Consider the following 27,614-nt stretch of genomic DNA (forward strand, 5'->3'; position numbering starts at 1 on the left):
AGTAAGCACTTAACTACCATAATTGTTATAATATAGCTATCCCTAAACATATGGTGGTGAAAACTTGTGGAACTTGGCAGAAGGGGTTGCTGTGCTTTGGTTTTCTGGGGTGGCAGCAGAGGTTGGAACAGATTGAGAGGTGAGTCTGTGGTTCAGGATCTGAATATCCCAGCTGCTTCCTGCATCCACACTAACCCCGTCCCCCCACCCCTCCGCCCCCCAGCCCAAGAGACACACCATGTTGCGGCTGCAGCTGAAAGCAGGGGAACTGTTGGCCCAAGTGGTTTCAGGTGCGGCAAATATAGCAAGCGTTATCAATGAAGATTTGGGTTTCAGAATTGTCGTTGGTACTCCTGTTCCTTTTTTGACCCTACCAGGGTTTCCATCTGTGTTTTCTCTAGGACCTGTTACATTCTCCAGAGCAGTTCAAAGAGCATGTCATCAGCCAGATGGCAGATGAGGCAGGAATGTGGACAGGAAGCTATGGAAGGGAGAAAGATGCTCTCTGGATGGAGCAGACTATGCTCCCTCTGAGGCCATCAAATGTATTATGGCTAGGCAGATGAATCTCTGTCCACCCTTGGCCTACTTGTGCTGCATTTTGGCCCTGAGTGGAATCTACCTGTAACTGTACTACTAAACACTGGGGTAGATACAAGATAATTAGGTCAGATCCAGTCCCTGTCCTACATGGAGTTCACAGATAATGGGGAGGGAGAATAGGTATTGAATCCCTATTTTCAGATGAGGCACAGAGCATTCAAGTGACTTGCCCAAGGTCTCGCTGCAGGGAAATCGTGGAGGCGGAGTTACAACCCACGACCTCTGGACTCCCATGCAGTATTAGAATGCAGGTCCCTTCCATTTAGGCCGTATTGCTTCACGCTGTTTTCTCAGACTGCTGTTTCATCTTTTATGCAGCTTCTGCTTGATCAGCAGTATCTGGGCAGGGAAAAATCAGGCTTAGCTGGCTGGTTTCAGTGACTCTGATGTTTGGGAGGTAGCCAGTGGCCACCGGTATGAAGTGATTGAGATTTGTGTTTCCAAGCTTGCTGGCTTCAGTGTGGCAGTGTGAAAAATGACTGTAACCTGATGTGAAGGTATGTTATTGCAGAAGTAGACATTTCTTTACTGGTGATTTAATGAGTATTTAGGACAACTGGTCACGTTCTGATGGAGTCAGATGTTTGACCCCCAGAGCAAGGGAAGATGTTATGTGGCATGGCTGCATTATTGCCTCCGCTCTGCCGCTTGCCCCGGTGACTCGGTTTCTGTCTGCTGTAAATATCTGTCGCTGCTGCCAGGCAGACCTGGAGAGTCTCTACCTGCCAAAACCTTCTGCTCTCAACTGAAACCTTCCTTATTAGTTTACATAAGATGAAATAGGATACCGTCCAGAACTTGGATTGCTGTGATTGGCACAATAGAAGAAGCCAGTGAAAGGTGTAAGGTGTGAGTGGATGGAGGACAGAGAGAACTAAAAATGCTGGGGCCCACGTCTGCCCCTGGCCTTTAGAGAGGTCTAAAAAAGGTCAATTAACCTTCCCTACCCTTTGATAGCAACAACATTCATAATTCATATCATTCCTGGTTGAGAGGCAGTGGAGCTAAGGAACATTTTTCTGTAGGGAGAGGAGGGCAAGGGAGGGGCTTCCTGCTAATGATAATAAGGGCTTAAATGCCACACTGATGATATTAGTAATTATAATTGTTAAATCCACTATTATTATGTCATTATTGTGGTATTCGCCAAACCCTTACTAAGTGTTGAGACAAATACAATATAATCAGGCTGGACACAGTCCCTGACCCCCACAGGGCTCACCAATCCAAGCAGGAGAGAGAACAAGTACTTAACTCCTCTGCCTCAGTTTCCTCATTTTTAAAATGAGCATTAAGTGACTTACCCCAGATCCCCCAGCAGGCCAATGGCAGAACTGGGGTTAGGCAACTGGTTAAGAAGTGACTGAGATCTGGGGTCCAAGGTCACTGGCCTCTGTGTGGCTGTGTGAAAAATGACCACAACCTGTTACGAAGGTGTGTTGTGTCTTGGAGGTAGACATTTCTTTACTGGTGATTTAATGAGTACTTAGGACAATAGATCACAACTGACAGGCCCGTACACTTTCCTCTTAGGCCACACTGACCTGTGATCCACTTGAGTCCATCAAACAATCACATATATTGAGAGCTTACTGTTCATTCAATAGTATAGAGCACTTACTATGTGCAGAGCACTGTACTAAGCGCTTGGAATGTGCAAATCGGCAACAGATACAGTGCCTGCCTTTTGACGGGCTTACAGTCTAATCGGGGGAGACAGACAGACAAGAACAATGGCAATAAATAGAGTCAAGGGGAAGAACATCTCATTAAAACAATAGCAAATAAATAGAATCAGGGTGATGTACATCTTATTAAACAAAATAAATAAGGTGATGAAGATATATACAGTTGAGCGGACGAGTACAGTGCTGAGGGGATGGGATGGGAGAGGGGGAGGAGCAGAGGGAAAGGGGGGAGAAGAAGGTTTAGCTGCGGAGAGGTGAAGGGGGGGTAGAGGGAGCAGAGGGAAAAGGGGAGCTCAGTCTGGGAAGGCCTCTTGGAGGAGGTGAGCTTTAAGTAGGGTTTTGAAGAGGGGAAGAGAGTTTGGCGGAGGTGAGGAGGGAGGGCATTCCGGGACTGCGGGAGGAGGTGGCCCAGGGGTTGACGGCGGGATAGGCGAGACCGGGGGACGGTGAGGAGGTGGGCGGCAGAGGAGTGGAGCGTGTGGGGTGGGCAGTAGAAAGAGAGAAGGGAGGAGAGGTAGGAAGGGGCAAGGTGATGGAGAGCCTTGAAGCCTAGAGTGAGGAGTTTTTGTTTGGAGCGGAGGTCGATAGGCAACCACTGGAGGCTTTTAAGAAAGGGAGTGACATGCCCAGAGCGTTTCTGCAGGAAGATGAGCCGGGCAGTGGAGTGAAGATTAGACTGGAGCAGGGAGAGAGAGGAGGAAGGGAGATCAGAGAGAAGGCTGACACAGTAGTCTAGCCGGGATATTACGAGAGCCTGTAGCAATAAGGTAGCCATTTGAGTGGAGAGGAAAGGATGGATCTTGGTGATATTATGTACTGTGTACAAAGTACTGCACTAAACGCTAGGGAGAGTACAATATAACAGTTGGTAGGTCCTTTCCCTGCCTACAATGAGCTTACAGTCTAGAGCGGGAGACAGATGATATAAATTACGGATATGCACATGGTCTAAGGGACTGAGGGAGGGATGAATAAAGGGAGCAAATCAGGGTACTACAGAAGGGAGTGGGAGAAGAGGAAATGAGGGCTTAGTCAGGGAAGACCTCTTGGCTAAGGCTTTGAAGGTGAGGAGAGTGTTTGTTGGTTATGAAGAGGGAGGGTGTTGTAGGATATAGGAAAGAGGTCGGCGGTGAGATAGACAAGATCAAGATAGAGTTCTTGAGAAGAATGACTCTAAAAATTACCAAGTAGCGGTGAGACAAAATCCTGGACTAGAGTTTGTTAGAAGTGCTTGCCACTTGCTTTGATGGATGTACCCCCTGCTGTCATAGTCTATTGGAGTGATTAATGAGGAGGCAGCATACTTACTTTCTTAGTTACTTTGACTAGACCCTGGGGAAGGGAAAGATCTGGTCATCAGGTGGCAGAAGTCTCCAGTTAAACTTAAAGGAAAGGAATTTGGTGTGTGCCACCCTGCAGCACAGAGGGAACAGTGGCTGCCATTTCTATGGAAATGTTTCAAGGGTAAAGATTTGGTGATCAGACTTAGGTTGGTTTTGACCAGAAGTTGGACAGCACCTTGGGCTTCAAGATAGTTTTAGTCCAGATGGAAGTGATCACTAATTAAAGAGTCCAAGTATCTGTCACCTCAATCTGGACCCCAACTGAAAGACATTTTAAATAGTCACCTAGAGACTGGGGGAATAAATGAATGGGAGTTGGTTAACCAAGCTGCCTCAAGCACCGTGGCTCTTTTCATTTGAATTTGGGGCACCACAAAGGTTAGTAGTGGGAGAGCTGGCAAGGCTTGGCTTGTGAGGAAAGAGTTCAAAGTTTCCATGTCTGTGAGCTGACTACAAGCATACTACTGGAGCTCTTGCTAACCCCCACCTTTCCCACCACCATCAAGTACTTCTTTACATTAATTTTGCACCTCCTCTCTTCCCTTCCTTTATGTTTCCCTAACCCATTCTCATCCTTTTCCATCTTTTCTCTTCCCTCTGACCATCCATTTTGCCTCCTGACCCCTCAACCTAAGATTGTCTCTCTTTGTCTCTCTTTTCTATAAATTAACTCTGAGACAAGAAAGGCTTTAAAAAAGATTATTGTTTTTTCTGTCCCCACAGTGTTGAAAATTTGTTGTTGTTTGTCTGGGATACCAAATCAATCAGTGGTATTTATTAAGAGTTTACTGTGTACAGAGCACTGTACTAAGTGCTTAGGAGAGAACAATACAACAGACTTGATAGACACATTCTCTGCCCATAAGGAGTGAACACTTCATTCCTCCTGGAAATAGTAAACTTCTAGAGGACAGAAAGTGAGTCCTTTCCTCATTATATGATCCCAAGGACCTGTAGTCCAGGGTTCTGCTTGTAGCAGGTATCTGTTAAATGCCCATGAATGAATGTCCCACATCTGTGTTGAACACTGCCAATTTCATTTTTGCTCTGTGACCTCTGGGAGGGGTGTGTGTGTGTATGTGGCAAATATCTTCCAATGAAGCATCAACAAATTTCAGTCACCTATGTTTCCAAAGTACAGAATCAATTCATACATGGGAATGATTCATGAAAAATGTAATTTGTCAAAGGCTCATCTTCTTGAATGGTGGGGATACTGATCAATATAGCCATTTTTAGCTTGAGTCAGTGGTGACCTGAGATTGTCAATTCCTTGTGAACAGAAGGGCAACTTCATTCACCTTTGTTAATTCCCACAGGTTATATTTAATATACTCATATATTCATAGATAAGGATTGGACATTATTTTCTTGAGTCTGTTTCTGATGCATTCTGTGAATTTAATGTTACATAACCTCTTTCTACTTTGGGGGAAATGATGCTAACTTACTTTCAGAGCTGTCCCAGGATAACTGGAAAAAATTTGATTGTAAAAATATTACAAATGGGGATATTAGGGACACTGCCAGTACTCATAGATGCCAATCTGGAGTTTCAGTTTATTTTCAAACCCTTCGATTTCAGCCATGTTGTTTCCTACAGCATGGATAGAAGGGATTTTTTAAATGATATTTGTTAAGAGCTTACTAAAGTGCTGAGGTAGATACAAGGTGATCAACTTGGATATAGACCATGTCCCACATGGGGCTTGCAGTTTAATTTCTGTTTTACCAGATGAGGGAAAGGAGGCATAGAAAAGTTAAGTGACTTACCCAATTTCAGACAACAGACAAGTGGCAGACCTGGGATTAGAACCGAGGTCTTCTGACTCCCAAGCCCATGCTCTCTCCACTTGGCCACCCCACTTCTCACATAGCCTAAGTGTTTGGATTCAATCCGCCTCTCACCCCACCTTTTCATCTCATGACATTCTTTTCTCCTTCAACCGATATCTCTGTGAATTTTGAGTTTTCCAAATCCCATTTTTATAGATTTCAACTTAAACTTTCTGGGTATTTAGATTGTCATTTTTTTCTCCCAAAGAGGAAATCACTTTTAGCTTATAGCAAATGAACCAGGACATAGAAAGGTTTGAATTTAACCCCAGATCCAGAACCTTTTGGTTTCTGAGTCATTTCTAAAGTTTGTGAGAGACAATTTATACTGAGGTGCCAAGTAGGCAGAGGACAGTGAAGGGTGCCTTTCTCCCTCAGCCTTCTCCCACCAGGTTGTGACGTAAAGAATTTTGGGCTCCTTTTCAGAGATGCAGAAATTTGGTGTGGCGGTGGAGATGGGTCTTCTGAAAAGAGGAGGGGTTTTCTGTTTAGCTGTGCAGAGAAAATGGACCAAATATTAATATCACATCCTGTATTTTGACAGGCCATAGGAGGTGAATATGTGTAAATGTACCTTTTACAAAGAACATTAATTCAATCATTTATTGTTTACTGTGTGCAAAGCACTATATCACCATTATTATTATTATTGTTATTATGGTATTTGTTAAGCACTTACTGTGCCAAGGACTGTTCTAAGCGCTGGGGGAGATATAAGGTAATCAGGTTGTCCTATCTGGGGCTCACAGTCTCAATCCCCATTTTACAGATGAAGTAACTGAGGTTCAGAGAAGTTAAATTACTTGCCTGAGGTCAGGTGGTGGAGCTGGGATTAGAATCCACAACCTCTGACTCCCCAGCCCATGATCTTGCCACTAGGCCATGCTGCTTCCTCCATAATGGTATTTGTAAGCACTTACTAAGTGCCAAGAACTGTTGTAAGTGCTGGGGTATATACCAGGTAATCAGGTTTTTCCATGTGGTGCTCATAGTCTTAATTCCCATTTACAGATGAGGTAACTGAGGCCCAGAGAAGTGAAGTGACTTGCCCAAAGTCACACAGCTGACAAGTGGCGGAGTCAGGATTTGAACCCATGACCTCTGACTCCCAAGCCCATGCTCCTTCCACTAAGCCGCTAAGTGCTTGGGAGAGTACAAATTAACAACAGACAGACACATTCCCGACCACAATGAGCTCACAGTCTAGAATGTACATGCAGTCAATTAATGGTTTTATTGAGCACCGTATGCAGAGCACTGTCCTAAGAGCTTGGGAGAGTACAGTACAACAGAGTCGGTAGACACGTTCCTCGCCCACAAGGAGCTTAATCAATCTCTGGTACCATTGAGTGCTTACTTGTGTGTATGCCCCCAGCTCCAGATCCTTGCAGCTCTTAGGAATTGTCCCAGGAGAGTGGTGTTGGCCATTTTGGCTGTTGCCGTGGGTATCTATTAAAGCAGAGAGCTCCTTGTAGGTAGGGACCACGATTTTCCTTTCTGTTGAACTTTTCCAAATGCTGAGTACAAGGCATTACACCCAGAGGGGCTTAATATGCAATTATTAGTACTTCTAGAGAAGCAGCCCGGCCTTGTGCACATAGTAAGTACTCAATAAATACAACTGAATGAATGAATGAATGAAATGAGCCCAGACTTGGGAGTCAGGAGACCTGGGATCTAATCCCGGCTTTGTCGCTTGCCTGCTGTGCCATTCTGGTAAATCACTTAGCTTCTCTGGGCTTCATTTGCCAATATGTAAAATGGGGATTAAATACCAGTTTCCCCTCCCCCTACAGACTGTGAACCTTATGTGGGACAGGCTGTCCAATATGACTATCTTGTACTTACCCCTTATCACAGGGTTTGGCACATAATAAACACTTAAATGCCGTTATTATTGCTACTACTGTAGATAAAGGGAAGGGAGAATTGAGGTAATTACTGTTTGTTTTATGGTATTTGTTAAGCGGTTACTATGTGTCAAACAGTGTTCTAAGCTCTGGGGTAGGTACAAGTTAATTATGTTGGACAAGGTCCCTGTCCCACATGGAGGCTCATAGGAGGAAGAACAGCTATTGGATCCCCATTTTACAGTTGAGGAAACTGAGGCCCAAAGAAGTTAAGTAACTTGCCCAAGGTCACACTGCAAGCAATTGATCAACCTGAGATTTTAGAACCCAGGCCCTCTGACTCCCAGGCCCATGCTCTTTCCACTAGGCCATGTTGCTTGTCAAAGAAAAAAAAGTTTCTGATCCCTAAATGATCCAGATTAATAAACACTGGGCTGTTTCTGGTGATAGATAAGTTGAACCACCCACATAATTTCCTATAGATACAAAGCCTTAGAGTGCTATCTCCCCTCTGAAGAACCTCCTTTTTTGTCTTTGCAAATGTCCTCTCTTCCTAATGTGCTCATAGACTTTGCCACTCTTGCCTTTCTATTTCTTTCTGTCCTGCTGTGGCTATCTCTGGAGAAATAGCTGTATCTGCCTGGGGCAGGTTGAAAAAATTTCACAGGAACCTCATGCATCTTAATGAGCCTAATATTATCAAATTTGTTAGCTGACGTGCTGGGAATTTAATGCTTTTTGTCCTAAACTCAGCATGGAAACACCTGCCCTCAGGGATCTTACAATCTAATAGAAGAGACTGGCATGAAGGAATTTCCAGAGAGACAGAACAGTGTAGGAAACTCTTAGTACAGTGCTCTGAAAACAGTAAGTGCTCAATGAGCACTTAGATACCGTCAGTATTAAATACCATTGATGATGATGATGATGATGAAGCGGGTCTTTGGAAATCTTTGGGTGGTAAGTTGGTTTTTCATTCATTCAATTGTATTTATTGAGCGCTTACAGTGATCTCAGTACAGTATTCAAAAAGGTTGTGACTTGCTTTGCAGCATCCAGGCTTTATTAGAAGTAAAGGTAAAAACTATAGTGTGCCCAGTCTGGATTTGGTGTAAAACTCAGCTATCCCAACTCTCCTGAGATATCCTTGGTTATCCAAAAGAACCAGCCTTTTATGTCCTCTAGATCTGCACCTAGGTAAATTCCAGTTTTAAAGAGGATAGACATATTGGAAATTGTAAGCGATAAGTCATCGCGCAGGGCAGGTGAGAACGGCAGATGGAATGGAACATAGCACTATTCTGCAGAGCTTAGAGTGATGTGAAACGGCCATGGCAGTGAATCGAGCTCTCCACTTCCAGCCAAAGTTTACGAGCCACTCAGTGCTGCTTGAAGTGCTTTCCAGTCCTTTTGGTTTTCAGCGACTGAGTTATTCACTGAGGTATTCAGTGAACACTGTTGGATATTGGGAACTCATTATCTGTGGCGTTCAACTCTCCTTTCCCTAGCCCAAGCCCCATGGTTTTGGGCTTCCTTCCTGCTTCTTCCCTCTTCTTCTCTCAGCTCTCTGAGTTCCTTGGGCTTCTAGTAGATGAGGGCCTGCTCCTAACTCCACCTTCCCCTCAAGCTGGTAACAAAGCCTGGTGGTGGCTCAGAGAGTGATGTTATATTGTACTCCCTCCCAAACACTTAGTGCTCTGCACACAGTAAGCACTCAATTAAATATGACAGATGAGTTCTCAGTCTGCCTGGACTTTCTCCTAGGTGGGGAGGGGGTCCCCTTCCACACTCAGCTCTTTGCATATTCATTCACTCATTCAGTTGTATTTATTGAGCACTGTGTACATATGCAATTCTCTTTTATTTTAAGTTGAAGGCATGATTTTAAAACCCTTGAGACAGCAGTTTATTACCAGGCCTCACAGTGAAATAGCCACTCTATCACAGGATTCCAGGGAAAATAGGAAACCTCTGTTCTCCAGAAGATTTCATGAATCTGGGCTGGCCTAGGTTCTGAATATTCTGGGAAATTTCCCCTTTACTGTGAGGGAAAGGAAGACTTGTGAGGATGTTGGTAAAATTACCAGGAAATTTTGCAGAGGGATGAAGGAAAATATCCCTATGAAGAATTGCTTTCAATTTTTCTGATGGCTTGAAAAAATATGTCCCCCTCTTTAATATTAAACCATGGATTTCTGCCTGTCCCCCAGGTTCCAAGCTGAAGGGTTTTTTAAGCCACTAAGAATCTGTGCTTAAGCATATGACCGCAGGTACAAATGGCTTACAAATGGCAAAGAGATGACTACATTAAGCTCATTGTTGCAGTTTGATGTCTAGCTGTTCAAGAACACTGTTGCCTTAGCAAATAACAGTTGCACTCTACACATATGATTAGCATCAGAAGAAAAGCAGCACAATGCACACACAAGTGTAGAAAAACAAAGCAAATCCAAGCTATGGCCCCCTTCTTCATAAATCACCATAAGTGGGCAAAGAATTCTGGGCATTGCAGGGCTGGGAATAATCTTCTCAAACTCATGACATATCCATGTCTGCCCATAATGAATGTCATTGCAAATTGACATTTCGTGATCTTTGAATGCACTCCACTGCATGGATTTTCAGGTTTAACTTCAAGTTTTGTTTTCTTAAAAGGAGAAAAAAAACCCCACAAATTTTCTGTGAAAGGAGATTGGAGCCAAGATGATGCTCCATGCTGGCTAATGAGGTAATTTAAATGCAAATTATATAAACATAGGAAAGTACCCAGACCCATTGATGCTACTCACCCTGCCATGATCTTTCAATTTAAGAATAGAGGATTCTGTAGTTTTTTTTTAAATTCAAATTTTTTGAAACGATCTCTTAGATGAAGACTCTCTTTTCCAGATACTGGTGTACGTTGATTTTACATATACTGCTGAAGAATCAACTTAATCCGAATTCCCAGTCATGTTGAACCTGTATCATATCTTGGGAATGTCATTGAGAAGAATGGGTCTCACATGGTTTCAAATGATGGGCTCTTATTTTAAAACCAAGTTTCCTTTTAATTCAATTCCTGCATTCAGCCTGTGGGGCTCCAGCTCAAACCGGTGTTGCTTAGTAAGCATTTATTTTCTGAATGGAGCAGAGTGGCTCGTCAATTTGCAAAGACGGGGATGCTAAATTAAATTGCGTATTAACTGAAGGGTTGCTGGACTCATTAACATTGCTGAAAGCACACCCTGCATCTTGGTGGAGGGGCAATCCATTCTCATTAGAAGAACAGACACCCTCGCAGCCTAAATTAATGCCCGGTAGATAAATTGTGTAATTGTTTCTCCGCAAAATGGAGGAACATCAGTAGGGGGTGGTATGTATCAGAAATGAAGAAATTTGGAGTCTAGCCCTATAATGGGACTGTATACACCTTGTTTTCAGGGTTTAGATGTGCATTAAACAGAAACATCTCAGCAGGAGGTTAATAAAAGGGTTCCTTTATATCGGGCCACATAGGTTTGCTAGCCATTTTTTAAGATGATGTTGTGAATGTTAAGCAGGGAAGGGATAGAGAGCAAGCTGTCATGTAATTGCAAAAATGAGTAAATTGCTCTCCATTCCAAATATAAAAGGAAAGTGTGATAGCTTTACAATGAGAGTTTGGATCTTTTTAAAGAGATAAATATATTAATTGTTGTACCTTATTTTGTGAACAAGGGAAAATATAAGCAGTGTGGATTTGTGAGGGTTTCCTATTCTCCAGGGCATAAGCTGTAGCCTCAATCATAAGTCTGAAGCAGCTCTGTTGCCACTGAATTAAACTAAAGATGCCGGTGTTGCCCATAACAACGGTTGCTAAGCGACCTTTGCCAGCATGAGGAGGGATTCAACTCATTGCAGGTTGTGGTATTATTTTTCATCGTATATCAGTAGTCTTGTTTAAAAAATGCCTGGCTCAGTTGTGTGCATTCTCTCTCTCTCTCTCTCTCTCTCTCTCTATATATATATATATATCACAGAGTGTGCACATGATAGAATATCATAAGTACATTGCAAAAAAAGGAAGCATTTGGTGAGGGGGCTGGTAAATCATAAATAGTTGTCTTATTACATGTATAGCATCTCTGCTTCTGCGATATTTGTCAAACTTTCAGTAGAAATTTTGTGTTATGAGATGGTGTTAGATTAACTGCTTGACTATTTTGCTTCTAATGGGAGATGCATGTTGGGAAAACTCACATACACACACATGCACAGAGAAATATTGAAGGCACCAGTATTACATTACTATCATGATTATGATGATTTAGTAACAGGTACATTATCAAAGTGCAATTTAAGTAATCTCAAATGTAGTGTCTTCTGTAAATGAGCAGATTGTGATCCATGCTATCATCAAACTTCCCATGATGAATTTTAGTTCCTGAAGTGAAAAGAACTGTATCCAGTGCTTGTGTGGGCTTTAATGACTTCATTCTCCCTGCCATCATAAACTTTACTGTTGTTAATTACACACATCAGCTCATCATAATTAGAACCAAATTTGGGTGAGACCCCGTACTCATGATATTCTGTAGTTTAACAAATACTTGAACAAATACTGTCCCCCAATCCTATTATCTGATCCAATTTGGCTAATCAATGTAATAATCTCAGTAATTGCATAAGGACTAATAAGGTGTTTGGAAGACCAGAATATCCCAAAAGAAATAGAATAATAGTCGACCACTCTTCTAATTGGTTGGGTTTTTTTAGATTTTTAGTGACCCATAATGCTTTAATTTTTTTTTTTAATCAAGGAAGATTTAATTATGAATTCCCTCATTGCCCTGCCAGAATTTTGTCTTCTGGACACCTTGGCGTGTCAGAGTCTGGACTTTCCAAGTGTTTCTACAGTGTCACCACACTTGGGAAGAAAATTAAACAGCGATTAGGTGACCCAAGGCCATTTTCCTATGGACCAGATAATTAAAGTTACAGTTGATGCTTCAGGATGAAATGTCATACCTGCCTCTGTTTTATTAATGTTAAGGGATGCATTCGTGAAACATTTTGTAGGTCAAATGGAGCCACAAAGAAATGTATCACAAAAGAACACATGCTTCACTAGAAAGATTCATATTTGAAACATTTGTTTTGAGGAAGGGATTTGTTGCTCAAATGCAAGGGTGGAGAAAAGACCTTTCAGAGCAACTGGCTGGGAAAGAGGCCTTAGGCTCTCTGACTCCGGAGGAAGTAGATTTTTAAGAATTTGGGGCTTTGAATTGACGCTAAAGTGATACTCATCATGCCCCAAGGGGAGATGATGCCATTCCGGGGGAAGAGGGAGGGAGGGCCAGGGCCACAGATATTGAATGGATTGGCAGGTGCCCACATCTTGCCCCTGACCTGGAACTCCCTCCCCCCATCTTATTAAAGTCACACCTCCGAGAGATCTTCCTTGACAAAGGCCTCATTTCTCCTACACACTTTCCCTTCTAACCTCTCAGGATCACACCTGGAATGTTTCCAGGACTTTACCAGTCTCAGCTATGGGAGAGAGAGTCAAGCAGAGGCATATACATTCCATTTCTAGCTTGGGCAGTGGCTAGCGAGTGCAATCTGCTACAAGTCAAAACTCACCTATGCTGGGCAGCAGCGGCATGAGAGAGAGTCGAGGGCGGAAAAGGAGGCAGTGGTAAACCACGTCCATATTTTTACCATGAAAACTCTTTGGATACACTACCAGAACGATTGCAGATGGAGGTGGGGCATTCTGGGAGAGATGTCCATGGAGTTCCCTTGGGTTGGAAATGTCTCGACATCATAAAACAAAACAAAACAAAAAAACACTTTCTCTTCTGTGGCACTTGGCTTTGTAACCCTTGATATTCACCTCACCTTCAGTCCCACAGCACTTATTTACATATCCTTAATTTATTTTATCATGTGTCTTCCCTTCTAGACTGTAAGCTCCTTGTGGGCAGGTAACATGTCTACCACTCTGTTGTGTTGTACTTTCCCAAGAGTTTAGTACACCACTCTGCACATAGTATATGCTCAATAAATGCCATTGGTTGATTGATTGGGAGGGGGACAGAAAATGCATTCTAGAGGAGCTCCAACCTGGGGACCTCAAAACTGTGGATGGCTCTTCTTCTAAGGCCAGACAGATGCGAGCTTGAGGTAACAGCTGTCGCAGATGATTGGTTGACCTCTGCCCTAACAGCAAGGCAAATTCCTATGATTTAGACAGGAAAGTGGAAGCTTGAGGGATTATTGGTATACTGTGTGGGACAGGGACTGTGTCCCAGTTGATCATCTCGTGTCTACCCCAGCGCTTAGCTCAGTCCTTGGCACATAATAAGTGCTTCACAAATGCCATTATCATATGTCGTGAAGAGGTGGGGTTAGAAATGGGATGCAGGGGGTTTCTCCCAAGAGGAGACTAGGCTTCTCCAGGAGAAGCATCACAGCCTAGTGGAAAGAGCATGGGTGTGGGACTCAGAGGACCTGAGTTCTAATCTCAGCTCTGTCACTCGTCTGCTCTGTGACCTTGGGCAAGTCACTTAGTCTCTGTGCCTCAGTTATTCATCTATAAAATGGGAATTGAGCCTGTGAGCCCTTTGTGGGGCATGGACTGCATCCAACCTGATTAGTTTGTGCCTATCCCAGTCCTTAGTTCAGGGACTGGCACACAGACACTATCAACACCATTAAAAGGAAAAAAAAAGTCAGCAGCAAATACCCAGTGCTCTCTGGAGTGTGCAGGGTTTTCATTTGTGGTTTTCCCTCTAGGCAGCCACATCTGTACATGCAGCAACTCACAGAGTTCAAGCCTCTGAATTTGCATAATTTTAAACTGGAAAAACACTAATGTCTAGTTTTCTGCAGCAGTAGATTTCTAGCTCAACTCTAGTCTGTCACAAAACTCCTTCCATATAGCATTACTTGAGACAACACTGAATCTCTGGACAGTGTTTCCTTGGCCGGGTAAATAACTGTTTAAATGGGAGAGCACATTAATTTATACAAAAACTTCTATGGGTGGCTTGAGTGCGAAATGGTTTAGGTGGTAATTTTGAAGATATAACTTAGGAAAAAGAAAATGAAATTGGGTAACAGCATCTGGAAGAGATGAGATTTCAACAGGGCTTGGACAGTGAGAAGAGTGGTCTGGGTAGGTTTGAAGTGGGAGGGAGTTTCAGGCTGGGAAATATGCATAGAAAAGCCAATTCTCTCTTGTGACATGAGGTTAAAGTAACAGTTTTGCCCCACCGTTGTTTTCTCTGTCTTGTAATTGGGCAGTTCCTGAACAAACCTCCCCACTTTCTACTGACTTAAATGATTAGGCTGTTCACACAAACCGAAATAAATATATGTCATTTTGGGAAACTGTAACCCTGTTGAATAGCGGGGGCTGACCATATCCCTGGGTGAGCCGACAGCAGGAAACGGAGAAATCTAATACCCAACATCGCTGACAAATACTTCAAGGCCTTCTCCAAGCCATCTTTTAGCCTTCCAAGCAGGGATGGATTTAGTTTAAGTTGGTCAGTAGTCCACAGTCTTAAAACCCCAATAGGAGTGACTCTAGCCTTGATGGCAACTACATATTTAGTCCCCCAGGCATAATAGGTGGGCTGTCTTGGTGGTAGGCATTCTTTTAAACAGCCACTGTAATGTTTAAACTCAAGATGCGTAACAGAAAAGATCCGTTTTTTGAAGAGTTGGCAGGTGTGCCTCCCACTTTCTTTTATTTGCTTGACATTATTATAGTAGTCTGATCTATTGTGCAAATATGGCTTCAGACATGCACATATGGATCTAACAGCTAGTTGACAATGAATGCCTACAGGGATAATAGTCCATTTCATCAGATGCACTTGATAGCAAATCTTTTTACTCCTCAAAGGTATCCTATAATTCACTATTTCATCTTGCATGGTTGATTTCAGTTCTCCATCAGCTGACTCACTCATATCTAGTTATTCTTCAACTCGCATCACACCTCAGCTCATGGTCTTTTTCACCCAAGAAAATCTACCTGTCCTTGCTCTCAACTCTTCCTCTGCTAAGACTGTGCTCTCAGCTCTGTCAAATGATGTCCTTCCCCTCCGCCTCCTCCCAAGCCTCCTCCTCCAGAAGTCATTCCCTGATGGATCCGCCTTTTCCCGATCCTTCCACCCTATTCCCTCAGCCCCATCTGAGTCAAATTGTCACTTTAAATATTTGTTATAAATATGAATATTTTACTTTGTATTTGCCCACTTGTTCTTGTTTTAAAATCTATGCTGCTCTACTTTTAGCTACTGTAAATCCTTCTTCTTACACAGTTGTCTTCCCAGTGATATTATAAACTTTTCGAGTGCAAGTACTCTGTCCTCAGTATAGCTAAGTGACTGATACAGTGATGCCTGGTCTAGAAATATTGTTTGGATTGAGAAATAGACATATGTTGTAACTCATTTCACCTGGGTTAAAGGGAGATTTTGGTTTACCCTTGACCCAGCAAACATTAGAAAAATGAAAAAGAAGCAGTATGGTCTAATGGAAAGATCACAGACCTGAAGGTCAGAAGACCTAGACCCTCGTCCCAGCTCTGCCATGTGTTTGCTGTGTGACCTTGAGCAAGTTACTTAACTTCTCTGTGCCTGTTACCTCATCTGTAAAATGAGGATTGAATCCTCCTTATACTCTGAGCCCAATGTGGCACATTGACTATGTCCATCCTGATTATCTTGTGACCACCCCAGCATTTAGAACAGTTCTTGACATGTAGTAGATGCTTAACGAATCCATAAAAAAGTCTTAGAAAAATCCACTGGGCAAAGAATCAGTTTATACTCTTCCTGAAAGTTAAGAGTTAATAATATGTTGTAATCAATGTCTCTGCCTTTCCCTGGCATTTGTCTAAGGGTAGCACCTGCTCTGTGAAATTGAAGTCTAATAATCAATCTCTGTATAAATTTAATACATGTGTGTTTTCTTGTAGCTCTCAATGTTAGTAGCTCACTCATAATCAAATAATGACTAAGCACCATCAATGGCTCAGTGATAGAGATTGATGTCAAGTGCAGTGTATTAATGCTAGGAGACAAGTCTTCAGGGCCTTATTCTCATCTCTTCTGTTGCCACTCTCTCGATTGTCCTTCCTCCTGCCTACAGTCCCCTTCCCCTGCACATCTGACAGAGATCTCATCTCCCCATCTTCCAAGCCATTCTGAAGCCACCTCTCCTTCAGGGGGTGTTCCCCATTTCACTTCTAGTCTCCCTACCTCATATCCACTCCCTCCTGCACTTCAGCACCCCTCCTCCCTCTGTGGTAATCATATGTACTATTGCTTTTTTAAGGTACTCATTAAGCTCTCACTATGTGACAGGTACTGTATTAAGCACTGGGGTAGATACAAGATAAACAGTTTGGACACAGTCCTTGTCCCACGTAGGACTCACAGACTAAATTAGAGAGAGGGGGATTTAATCCACATTTTTTTGGTATCTGAAGCACCGAGAAATGAAGTGATGTGCCCAAGGTCACAAAGCCGAGAAGTGGTATAGCCTTGATGGAAACTCAGCTCCTCTGATTCCCAGTTCCATACTCTTTCCCACAAGGCCACACTGCTTCTCTGCTTCCTCCTAGCTGTAATTTACTTCAATGTCCATCTCCTCTACTGAAAAGTAAAGTCTTTGAGAATAGGAATTATGCCTGCTAATTCTACTGTACTACTCTGAGCTTTTATTTAGTCACAGAATAGGCACTCAATAAATTTGGTCGATTGATTACATTTATAACCATAGAGATGAATGTCAAGAAGGGCAACAATTGCACTCTTTCTCCAAGTGGACTTTGGAGGCTGAAAACTGGCAGACTGGACCACTGTTCTAACCTAGTACAACATTACCTGTATTCTTCCATTTCAAAAGGCACACTACTGGGCTTTTTCTGGCATTTGGGTTAGTTGCCTTTAAGAACGGTGTCTTTAATATGTACAGAGACATCTCTGAATACCAGTACGCACACAATTCAAAAATGTACTCCTGGATATTAATGTGGGGTGTGGAGTCAGAACCAGGAATTTCTTTTCTCCCGGAAGACCAAAAGAGTAGCAAATCAATACACTGGATGCCTACCTTCAGAGATGCTGTGTGTAGAGTTCAGATGTGAGAGACATGGATTTCATTATTCCACTCATCCACTGCATACAGCTCACTGCTATTCACTAGTAGTCTGGGGTTTGTCCCTATTGTTTTATCATTTGGTCCAGAGAATAGATTCTGAAAGACTCAACAACCGCGAAATGTAGCTATTCAGACTCTTCACCACATGTCACGAAGTGATTTATCATTTCAGACTCATTTTCAAAAGCAGCATTCTGGGCTTTCAAATTTTGTATTAAAAACTGAAACTGATTCAGAGTTCAGCTACTCAGATTGCAAAAGCAAATTGATTGCATGGCTGTGCAGTGTAATTGCTCCCGAGTCCCATTTTTTAGTGCATCCAAATTTTGCTAAGCACATTTTCTGGCAGAGGTATAAGATGTCAGATTTCTCCCTACTTCCTCTCCTCCTCTCTTGGTTTGTTTCTGTTCTACATTCCACAGTGACAGGTATCATAGAAGTCCAGAGATAGATAATGTGTTTGTGAGGAGGTGTAGTATTGCTTTCTCCCAGGGGAAACTATTAAAGAAGATGATGGAATGGAATCAAATGGATTAGAGTGTGTGTGTGTGTGTGTGTGTGTGTGTGTGTGTGTGTGAGAGAGAGAGAGAGAGATTGATTGATTTGAGATTCTGCTTCTGCTCCTTCTATGGCTGGCAGTGGTATTTACGCTACCTAGTAAAAGTAGTATCAATATGTGTTGGCCCACAGAAGGGTTAGAGTTCAATTTTCAATAAGCATTGAGTATAATAATAACATGTGGTATGTATTAAATGCTTAATATGTGCCAAGGACTATACTAAAAGCTGGGGTTGATGCAATGTTTGCTGATTGAAAACAGTTCTTGTCCTACCTGGGGCTCATCAATGAAAGCAGGATGGAGAACAGAACCACAGGGAAGTTAAGTGATATGCCCAGGGTCAGACAGTCAGCAAGTGGCAGAGTGGCTCTACCTAGGTCAACTGTGTTCTTGAGCAGCAAACTGAGAGGGAATAGTTAAGATATGAACTTTAATTCCAATATCTCTAATACTTAGAGCCAGTCCACCACATGGGACAATCACCCATGTTCACACTGTTATCATCTCCCTATTAGATGACTGCATCAGCCTCCTCACTGGTCTCTGTGTCTCCAACCTCACCCCTCTTCAGTCCTATCTCCAATTAGCAACAAGGATCATCTTCCTGAAACATCCCTTGGTTCGCTGTTCTCCGCTCCTCAGAAATCTCCACCACTCCCGTCACATCAAAAAGAAACTCCTGATCATTGGCTTCAATAATAACACGGACTGTATCCAACCTGATTATCTCGTATCTACCCCAGTGCTTGGCACTTAGTAAGTACTTAACAAATTGCACAAAGATCAATGAGTACCTCCTCTGTGCTGAGCACTGAGCTAAGCACCTGGGAGAGAGTACACTGGAGGTGAAAGATACAATCCCTAACCTCAATGAGCTTTGACCCTAATGGGGGAGACAGTCACAAAATAAATTACCAATATGGGGAAAAAGAGAATGAAAAGTTGGATGAGTGCCCTACCAACTCTCTCCTTTATATTTTCTTCCCAAGCAGACCTTCTCACAGCCTTTCACCCTCATTGCTCCTGCTTCTGATCCTTTGCTCATGCCTTTCTCCTTGTTTGGAACCCCATTCCCCATCATTATTTTTTTTTCCAGACTTCACACCGTCCTTCTTCAAAGCCCTCCTGAAATCCCTCCTCATGCTCCTCTTCTTCTTCCACCTCCTTCCTCCCTTCCCTCCTCCGCCACTGACAGATACTGGCTCTCAGCTGCCTGCGTGACTAACACATCTCTAGCATGGGGGGGGGGGGGGTGAGGGGCGGGTGGTGGAGAATGAAGTCATTGGTCCCAAAATTCCTGGGATCACACCCCTGACACATTCTAAGACCTTGAGCACTGCTCAGGGGTCCATTCAGCCCAGCAGTCTGTCTCTCACAGTTCAGAGACAACAGAGAAGCAGCATGGCCTAGTGGAAAAATCATGGCCCAAAGAGTCAATGGACCTGGGTTCTAATTTTGGCTCTGCCAATTGCCTGCTGTGTGGCCTTTGGCAAGTCACTTCACTTATCTGTTGCCTCATCTGTAAAATAGGGATTCAGTATCTGTTGTCCCTCTTAGGCTGAGGGCCCAATGTGGGGCAGGGACTGCATCTGACCTGATTAATCTGTAACTACCCCAGGGCTTAGAACAGTGCTTGTCACATAGTAAGCACTTAAAAACTATTAAAAAAAATGTTTGGCGGTAACATGTGATGGTTGCCTTATGAAACAGGATGGACTTCAGGGTAATACCATATTACATGGTTTTCTTCATCTCTACATCCCTGACTTTCCCTCTAGTAACCCATTTTGGATCCCTCATTCATGCATTTATCCAAACCCCTCTTTAATCTCTTGTTCTTTTCTGCATGGGGTAGCAAATGCCATATGCTTGCCCCCTCTGTTGGAAAAAAGGTTTTCCTTTGGTTTTCTTCCTTTCCTAAGTGCCACATTAACGTTCTTACACCGGGAAGGGGAGTACTCAATCAGTCAACTAATCCAATTAATCAGTAGTGCTCTGCACTTAGAATAGTGCTTGGGAGAGTACAATATAACAGAGTTGGTAAACTTATTCCCTGCCCACCATGAGCTCACAGTCCAAAGAGGGAGCCACAACATTAATATGAATGAATAAATTATGGATATGTATGTAAGTCTTGTGGGGCTGAGGGAGGTAAGCTTAGCTGTGGGTGGGGAATATATCTATTTTTATATTGTACTCTCCCAAGCACTTAGTGTAATGCTCAGCACACAATAAGTGCTCAATAAATACAATTGAATGAGGGGTGAATAAAGGAAGCAAATCATAAGGGTGGGAAAAGAAATGAGGGCTTAGTCAGGGAAGGCCTCTTGGAGAAAAGGTGCCTTCGGTAAGACTTTGAAAGTGGGGGAAGTAATTGTCTATTGGATATGAAGAGGGAGGGCAATCCAATCCTGAGTCAGGAAGTGGGCGAGAGGTCGGCAGTGTAATAGATGAAATTGAGGTACAGTGAGGAGGTTAGCATTAGAGGAGCAAAGTGTGTGGGCTGAGTTGTACCAAGAGGGTAGCAAAGTGAGGTAGGAGCAAGTAAGGTGATGAGTGCTGTAAAGTTGACTCATTCCTCTCCTTCCCTTTTCCCCACCCTAATTAACTCTGTCTCCCCTCCTCCTATGAATTTAAAACAAATCATGTTCCCCCTCATGCAGGGGGCACAATTAGACTCAGCATCTGCTACTTGGTGTTGTCGTACCCCAAAGGATTTATGTCGCTTGTCCAAGTTGACCCAGTGAGTCCGGGGCAAGGCTGTGAGCCAAACAGAAGTGTCCTCGTTTTTCAGATCAATGTCTAGTTGGTTACGCAAAGTGACACTTAATTTGAACGGTCTTTTCCTCCTCATATAGAGCATCCACCCTTACAGGTAATCTTGCTGAACAAAATTTCTCTAGCCATATCCACTTCTATTACTTTGGGTAATGGATAGGGGATTCCTATTTTTTTCACATCTGAATAGCTGTCGTTTAATTTTTTGAGAGATACACAATGATGCATGCAAGCTTAGATGTGTTAGGTACACTGGGGAGAAGGTTTGACTTTGAAGTGCTAAGATGTGTTCATATTTAGTAACGAGAACCTTTCTTTAAGTGAGGCTTACTGAGGTTTGTGGATAATTATTCTGCGTCATTGCAAAAGAACCCCAAACACACCAGAGTTTCAACTGATTTCACAGCTGATTTATATGCACAAAGTGTAATTAGCATCAGGCAATTTTCCTTACCAGATTGATTCTCATTTGAATATAGGAAAATATGCCATTTTAAAATAATTTCATACTTCACTGATGAACTGAAATGGAAACATTGGACACATATGGCATGTATGGCGCAGTGACTCGGGAAAAATCTACTTCTCTCCCTGGAAGGGATAAGTCACTAGAGGCTCTCACCTATGTTTGAAAGAAAGAACAATGGAGACCTTTTTAAGCCTGCTGCTTCTATGAAAAAGAGCGACCCCCAGCTCTTTAATTAACCCTACTACCGGTATGCTGTCCTGTCATTAGCACACTTTTCCACAGACAGCTTTTTTTATGGTATTCAAGTGCTTACTATGTGCCAGGCACTGTACTAAGTGCTGGGGTAGACACAGACTAATCAGGTTGGATATGGTTCATGTGCCTCATGGGACTCGCAGTCTTAATTCCTATTTTACAGATGAGGGAACTGAGACACAGAGAAGTGAAGTGACTTGCCCAAAGTCACACAGCAGACAAGTGGTGGATCTGAAATTAGAACCCAAGTCCATCTGACCCCCAGGGCTGTGTTCTCTCCATTAGGTCACACAGCTTCTGAAACAGTTTCAAAAGCTTTGTCAATTTTGCATTCAAGCAAGGGCAGGTCTGGCAAAGGAGATCTTGTGGAGGGATCTGGTGCTCAGGAAGGAGAAAAAATAACATTCCCCAGGCCCATTCTGCCTGCAAAAAAAAGAGAAAGAAATGGCCTGTCAGTGCACGTGCATGCCCCTGATTCAGGAAAGGCTCATGTCACTACCGATCAGCTCGACTGGAAGGTCCCAAGCGGGAGTCTGTGAATCACTGATGGGATCGAAAAGTTAAGTTCTAATAACTTGTTCATTAGAATAGGCATTTCAGAGCCAGGGGCTTTCTGGAGCTTAGTTTGGGGACTTTTCCTTGGCTTCCCTGATAAGGATGACAAATGGCATCTCGTTAAGCCTGGACAGTTTCATCAATTAGCTGGCCAAGGACCAGGGACCCAATTGGTTTGAACTACTGGAACATAAGGTTTGGAATCAAAACAGTGAGGGAGCAGTATCCAGAATTTTCAGGGTCAGGTGACAGTTATAGGTGGAATCTGCTTGAATTGGACAACAGCCTGTTGTGCCCTTTACAAATCCAGCAAAGGTGAAAAATTCTGTGTGCTTGGCATGTGCATGGTTTCTGAATGTGTAGAGGGCAAATGCAGAGCAAGACACCAATTTTAAAGTATTAGTATGATGTGCTTCATTTGGGATTTTTTTTTATTAAGTCAAAGCATTCTAGGTTTGAAAGGGAGCCCTTGAGGTCATCTAGTTCAATCTCCTGTGTCCAAAAAGTGCTATACCTAGGATATTTGCTTATTTTGGGAAAATAAAGCCTTCCTTTGTTCTCCTTTCTCTCTGCCCTCCTCTACCATGTGAAGTGCTGCACTAGGCATTTGAGATACCCACAAGAGTATTAGATACAATCCTAGTCCTTGAGGAATTTGTAACCTAATAGGGAAGACAACAAGAAACTACTGGATGAGTACATACAAATTGAGTGTGAAACTAGCTATAAATAAGCACAAGCATTTAGCTAAATCAACAAAAATAATAATGATGGTATTAAATGCCAAGGTCTGTGATGGCACACCATGATAGATAGAAGATAATCAGATCAGTCACTCTCCCTGTCCCACATGGGGGTCTCAGTCTACAACATAGAGAGGGTAGGTATTTATCCCTGTTTTACAATTGAGGAATATGAGCCTCAGAAAAGTTCAGTGACTCGGCCAAGATCACACAGCAGGCAAGTGGTGGAGCTGGGGCTAGAACCTGGGTTTTCTGACTTCCAGTTCTGTGCTTTTTCCACTTGGATTTGTGGTGGCTGAGGGAATGGCATGATCAGAAAGGTGGAGCGATTAATTGGTGAATTGATCAGATTAATCAGAAGGATGAGTGATCTGAGATAAGTGAATAAAGTGAATTTCAAGGGAGGGTCCCACTGGTGATGCCAGCCAAATAGAGGAGGGAAATTGCGGGTGGGGAGCTCCATTTAGGGTTCACGGCCTATCGTGTTCCCAGTTTCCTCATCTGTATAATGGGGATAAAATAAATAAAATGATCTGCCCAAGGACACACAGTAGTAGTAGATTTGAACCCAGATCTCCCAAAGGCCCCGGGCTCTCATCACTAGAGAATGGAAACACTTTTGACATCCATGATAATAATAATTATTATTAGGGTACTTGTTAAAACACTTACTATGTGCCAGGCACTGTACTAAGTGTTGGGGTGATTACAGACAAATCAGGTTGGACACAATCCTTGTCCCACATGAGGCTCACAGTCTCAAACCCCATTTTACAGATGAGATAACTGGGGCACAGAGAAGCAAAGTGACTTGCCCAAGGTTACACAGCAGTCAAGTGGCAGAACCAGGATTAGAACCCATGACCTTCTGACTCCCAGGCCTGTGCTCTATCCACTACACCATGCTGCTTCTAGATATGTTTATCTAGATTTTGGGACTGGTTGTAATTTCAACACTTAACAGAGGGTTTTCTCTGTCCTCTGGGCATTTCTTCTTCTAAGAATAGGCATATTATGAAAATGTAGTGGCTTTAAAGCTGATTGGAAATTGTGTGATTTTTTTTTGTCCTCAGGTGGGAGTCTTGAAAGACACCTCTTTTGATAGACGTTGTTCTACCACATTTCCTGCCACACCCCCCCCCCCCCCCTTTTGCATGCGCACAAAGCTTTGTCTCCTCTCCAAATGGACCTCTTCCAACCAAACTGCATCTATTAAAGTAATAGTTATAGTCATTCAGGAAATAATTTGCCAATCTATAGCTATCTAAAATCTCATTTTCCTCCATTAAAAAAAAGTTTTCTGTTAAACATTTATTTGCAGTATAGTTGTAGGATTAAATAACATATCTGAGATTACCTTGTAGGATAGTTCAGCATTCTTTAGGTTTATATTAATAGCTAAGCCTCTGTACAGTTATTTTTTTTTAAAAAAAAAACACCCCGAACCGAAGTTTTCGATTGCAATTGAACAACATATTGTGTAATTCAAATAGCACAAGGAAAAGATAACTGAATTGCCCATAGTATTTTCTTTTTATGGGTAAGAAATATTGTGTACTTTCAAATCCGCATATTGATGACATTAATTATTTCGGGGCTGTTTTTTTCCTTAAGTGTATGCATGGAATTTCAAATAACTTCTCAGCCCCTGGAATGTGCTCACTCTCCATGACTAAATCATTAATGCCAAGAAGTGGTTGCTATCGACGATGAACGGGTAGCATTTTTTGGCTTGCTTGGCCACCACTGGGGGTCAATAGAGCAGCTTTTCTCCTGGCATCCTTTATTTACACAACTACTCGATCTGAAATCTAACCAGATTAAGTGACCCAATTCATCACATTTGCTATAATCCAGTGCTAGTAATGAACTGCCAGAGATTAGTATAATGTGCTTTTTAGGGCATCTTTATTGGCTTTTATTTGCAATTCAATCTAGCGCATCATGATATTCAAGTGTAAATGGGTAAGTGCGCGGTGGCTTTTTCTTTATTTAATCTAAGGCCCAAAGTGGAGAATATACTGGTTTCTTCTGGTTTCCATATAATTTTATTTATCCTCCTGTTTTTCCTCTGACTCACTTTCCTGACCAAGACTTTTGGTGAAAAGCCCCCACCCCATCCCTCTATCGAGGACTTTTTACTAAGAGTGCTCAGATCTGTGCGCTTGTGGTTCCTCACCTGAAGGCAGGAATAACCTAGAAGGCTCAATATTTCTTTTTCTTTCTATTTGACAGCTTAATTTTGGCTTAAATATCCCTGGCCTGCAAAGTAGGACTGTGGAACAGGTTGATAACAGCAGCGTAACGAACTGACTTTGGATGTCAAGTTTGTAAATCAGCTTCACCAACAGAGGAAGATCAAACCAGTCACCAAACCTCCAGGCAATGGCCTGCAAGACAGATGAGCGGAGGTGGTTGTTGAAGTGAAGATGTAGCACTGTTTGCAGGCATATTGCTTTCCTCATCTTGGGAAAGGTTTAAAACAGTAATAGGATAATGAGAATAAAATGATGTGCAACTTCAGTCTTCCAATTAATAGTCCCCTATTGGCCTGCTCTCTTGCTTTACAACTGGAAAGGATTTCACAGTCCATTATTGTTAATACGATTATTGTTGCTGGTACTGATCACTTCTCAGCACCATCCAAGCTGCTCCTCTGCTTAACCCATCCTCTGGTTAATTGAGGCGGGACTTGATTTTATTAACAGTAGTAATAGTATTCCTTGAGCACTTATGGAATGCAATGTACTGTACTATACCACAGAAGTACAGGATACGTTCTTGCCCTTGAGAGATGAAAAGATCCATAAATAGTGGGATCAGAATAAAGAATTTAATATACAGTTGAATTAAATATGGGCACAGGTGCTGAGGATGGTATAAATAAATAAGTGGTTGAGGTAGCTGTTGGAGTAATAGGATTTGGAATCAATAAGTAGCATTTAGTGAGCACTTATTGTGTGCAGAGCATTGTACTAAGCCCTTGGGAGAGTAGAATACAAGAGTTGGTGGATGTGTTTAGTGCCCACAACAAGTGTAAAGTCTAGAAGGAGAATGTTGGGGGTTCATTCGATAAGGTTTTTTGGAGAATGAAATTTTAGGAGGGCTTGGGAAGTGGGGAAGTCTGAGGTCTGGCAGATTTTGGGCACTGCGGGGGGCTCCAGGCCTGGGGGGAGCAGAATGAACACAGTCGCTTTGCACTGCAAGGTATTGGCTCATACCAAGCTAAACTACTCCCTGTGCCTTATTCTCATCTCTCTCGTAGCTGGCCTCTTGTGTATATGCTTCTGCCTGAAAAGTCTCTCTTCATCATTTCTAGCAGACCACTGCTCTTTCCATCTTCATAGTCCTTGGAAAGCATGATTCCTCCATGAGGCCTTCCCTGATGAATTTCTCAACTCCCACTCCTATCTTCTGAGCTCCTACTGCCAATTCAGCCCTTCTGTATCACCTAAGCTCTTGGTTACCCATAAACCTCCTTGTAGCACTCTCCCCAGAGTATCTATGTTCCTAGCTTTATACTCTGGGACTTTCTCCTTGTATAATGTTTCCCTAGCTAGACTGTAAACTCCTTGGGGCAGGAATCATATCTACTCTCTCTAATTTATTCTAAGTGCTTCCTCCCTCTTCTCTTCCTCCCTTCCTTCTTCCCTCCCCCCTTTCTTCCTTCTCTTCCTCCTTCCTTCCTCCTTCTCCTCCTCCTCCCTCCTCCCTCCATGGGTTTAACGGCCCATTCACCAACGGACAGTCCTCGGCCTCTGGCTCGCCATTCATTCACAGGAAAAGAATTTCTGAACGAGATTCTGCCTCATTTTAAAGGTTGGAAACAGCTCCCATACAAAGCTGAATTCTGGAATTCCTTTATCACCAGTGCTCAAGAATGAGTCAGGAAGAACTCTTAAATTAATTTAGTCAACAGGGGCCTGGTATAACCCAGGCCCTACTAGTCAACAGAAAAGTGAAAGTTATTAGAGACTGAGAACCCTAGCTCTAATCTTCCCTCTGAAGCCAAATCCCCAAACCCCAGGAAGGGAAGCTAATTCTCACTACCTCTTTTCCCCCACTCTTGACTTGGCAGGAAAGTGAGGAGGGCAGGCGCTGGAGGGAGAGGATGGCTGAGAATTTGCTTAGATAAAAAGTTACAGGCCAGGGTGACTCTCTGGAAGGTTTGGGGGCACATTTCTTTCTGTTCCAAGACCTGTAATTCTTTCCGTCAGAGAATGCCTCTGTGCTCAATCATCTCGATTTTTCACACAGCCGGGCTATCTCGGGCACTGAAAGCCCTCAGCGTAATCTCAATTTCTCTCTGCTGGTTCCAGCTGCTGAGGCCGGAGCTGACACTTTCATCTTTCCCTCTTGGCTCTGATTTGATGTGACTGCCTCTGGGGTGTACCATGTAGAGGTATAAGCAAATTGCAATTTTACAGAGGGGGGGCAAAAATAGGCATCTTGGAAAAGCAATACCAGTCCCTAATTGCTGTTTATAATCCATCCTTTATGCCTGCCTGTGAGCTGGCTGCTCTTTTACTGTCTCACAGCGGCCCAGAGGCTGAGACCTTGGTCTTGGCGGATGCTGAGAATGTTCTTGGGTTCGCAACAGAGGTGTATAAAGGTTTCCAGTGTTCAGACCCATCCTGAGTATTTAATTCAATCCATTTTACCACTGTTGTTTTAAAAGATGTTACAGTTGATTATTACATATTAATAATAGTGGTATTTATTAAGCTCCTTGTGGACAGGAAGCGTTTCTACTAACTCTGTTGTATTCTCCTGAGTGCTCTGTACACAATAA

General features: G+C 42.9%; 1 long non-coding RNA gene across 1 annotated transcript; it reads left to right on the forward strand.

Moving 5' to 3' along the window:
- Positions 1 to 11,152: 11,152 nt before the first annotated feature.
- Positions 11,153 to 25,354, forward strand: LOC114815938. Its single transcript, XR_003763743.2, has 2 exons — positions 11,153 to 11,202; positions 25,058 to 25,354. It is a non-coding gene; the product is annotated as an uncharacterized LOC114815938 (long non-coding RNA).
- Positions 25,355 to 27,614: the final 2,260 nt, after the last annotated feature.

Source organism: Ornithorhynchus anatinus, chromosome 13, assembly GCF_004115215.2.
Source record: "Ornithorhynchus anatinus isolate Pmale09 chromosome 13, mOrnAna1.pri.v4, whole genome shotgun sequence".
NCBI classification, from domain to species: Eukaryota; Metazoa; Chordata; class Mammalia; order Monotremata; family Ornithorhynchidae; genus Ornithorhynchus; species Ornithorhynchus anatinus.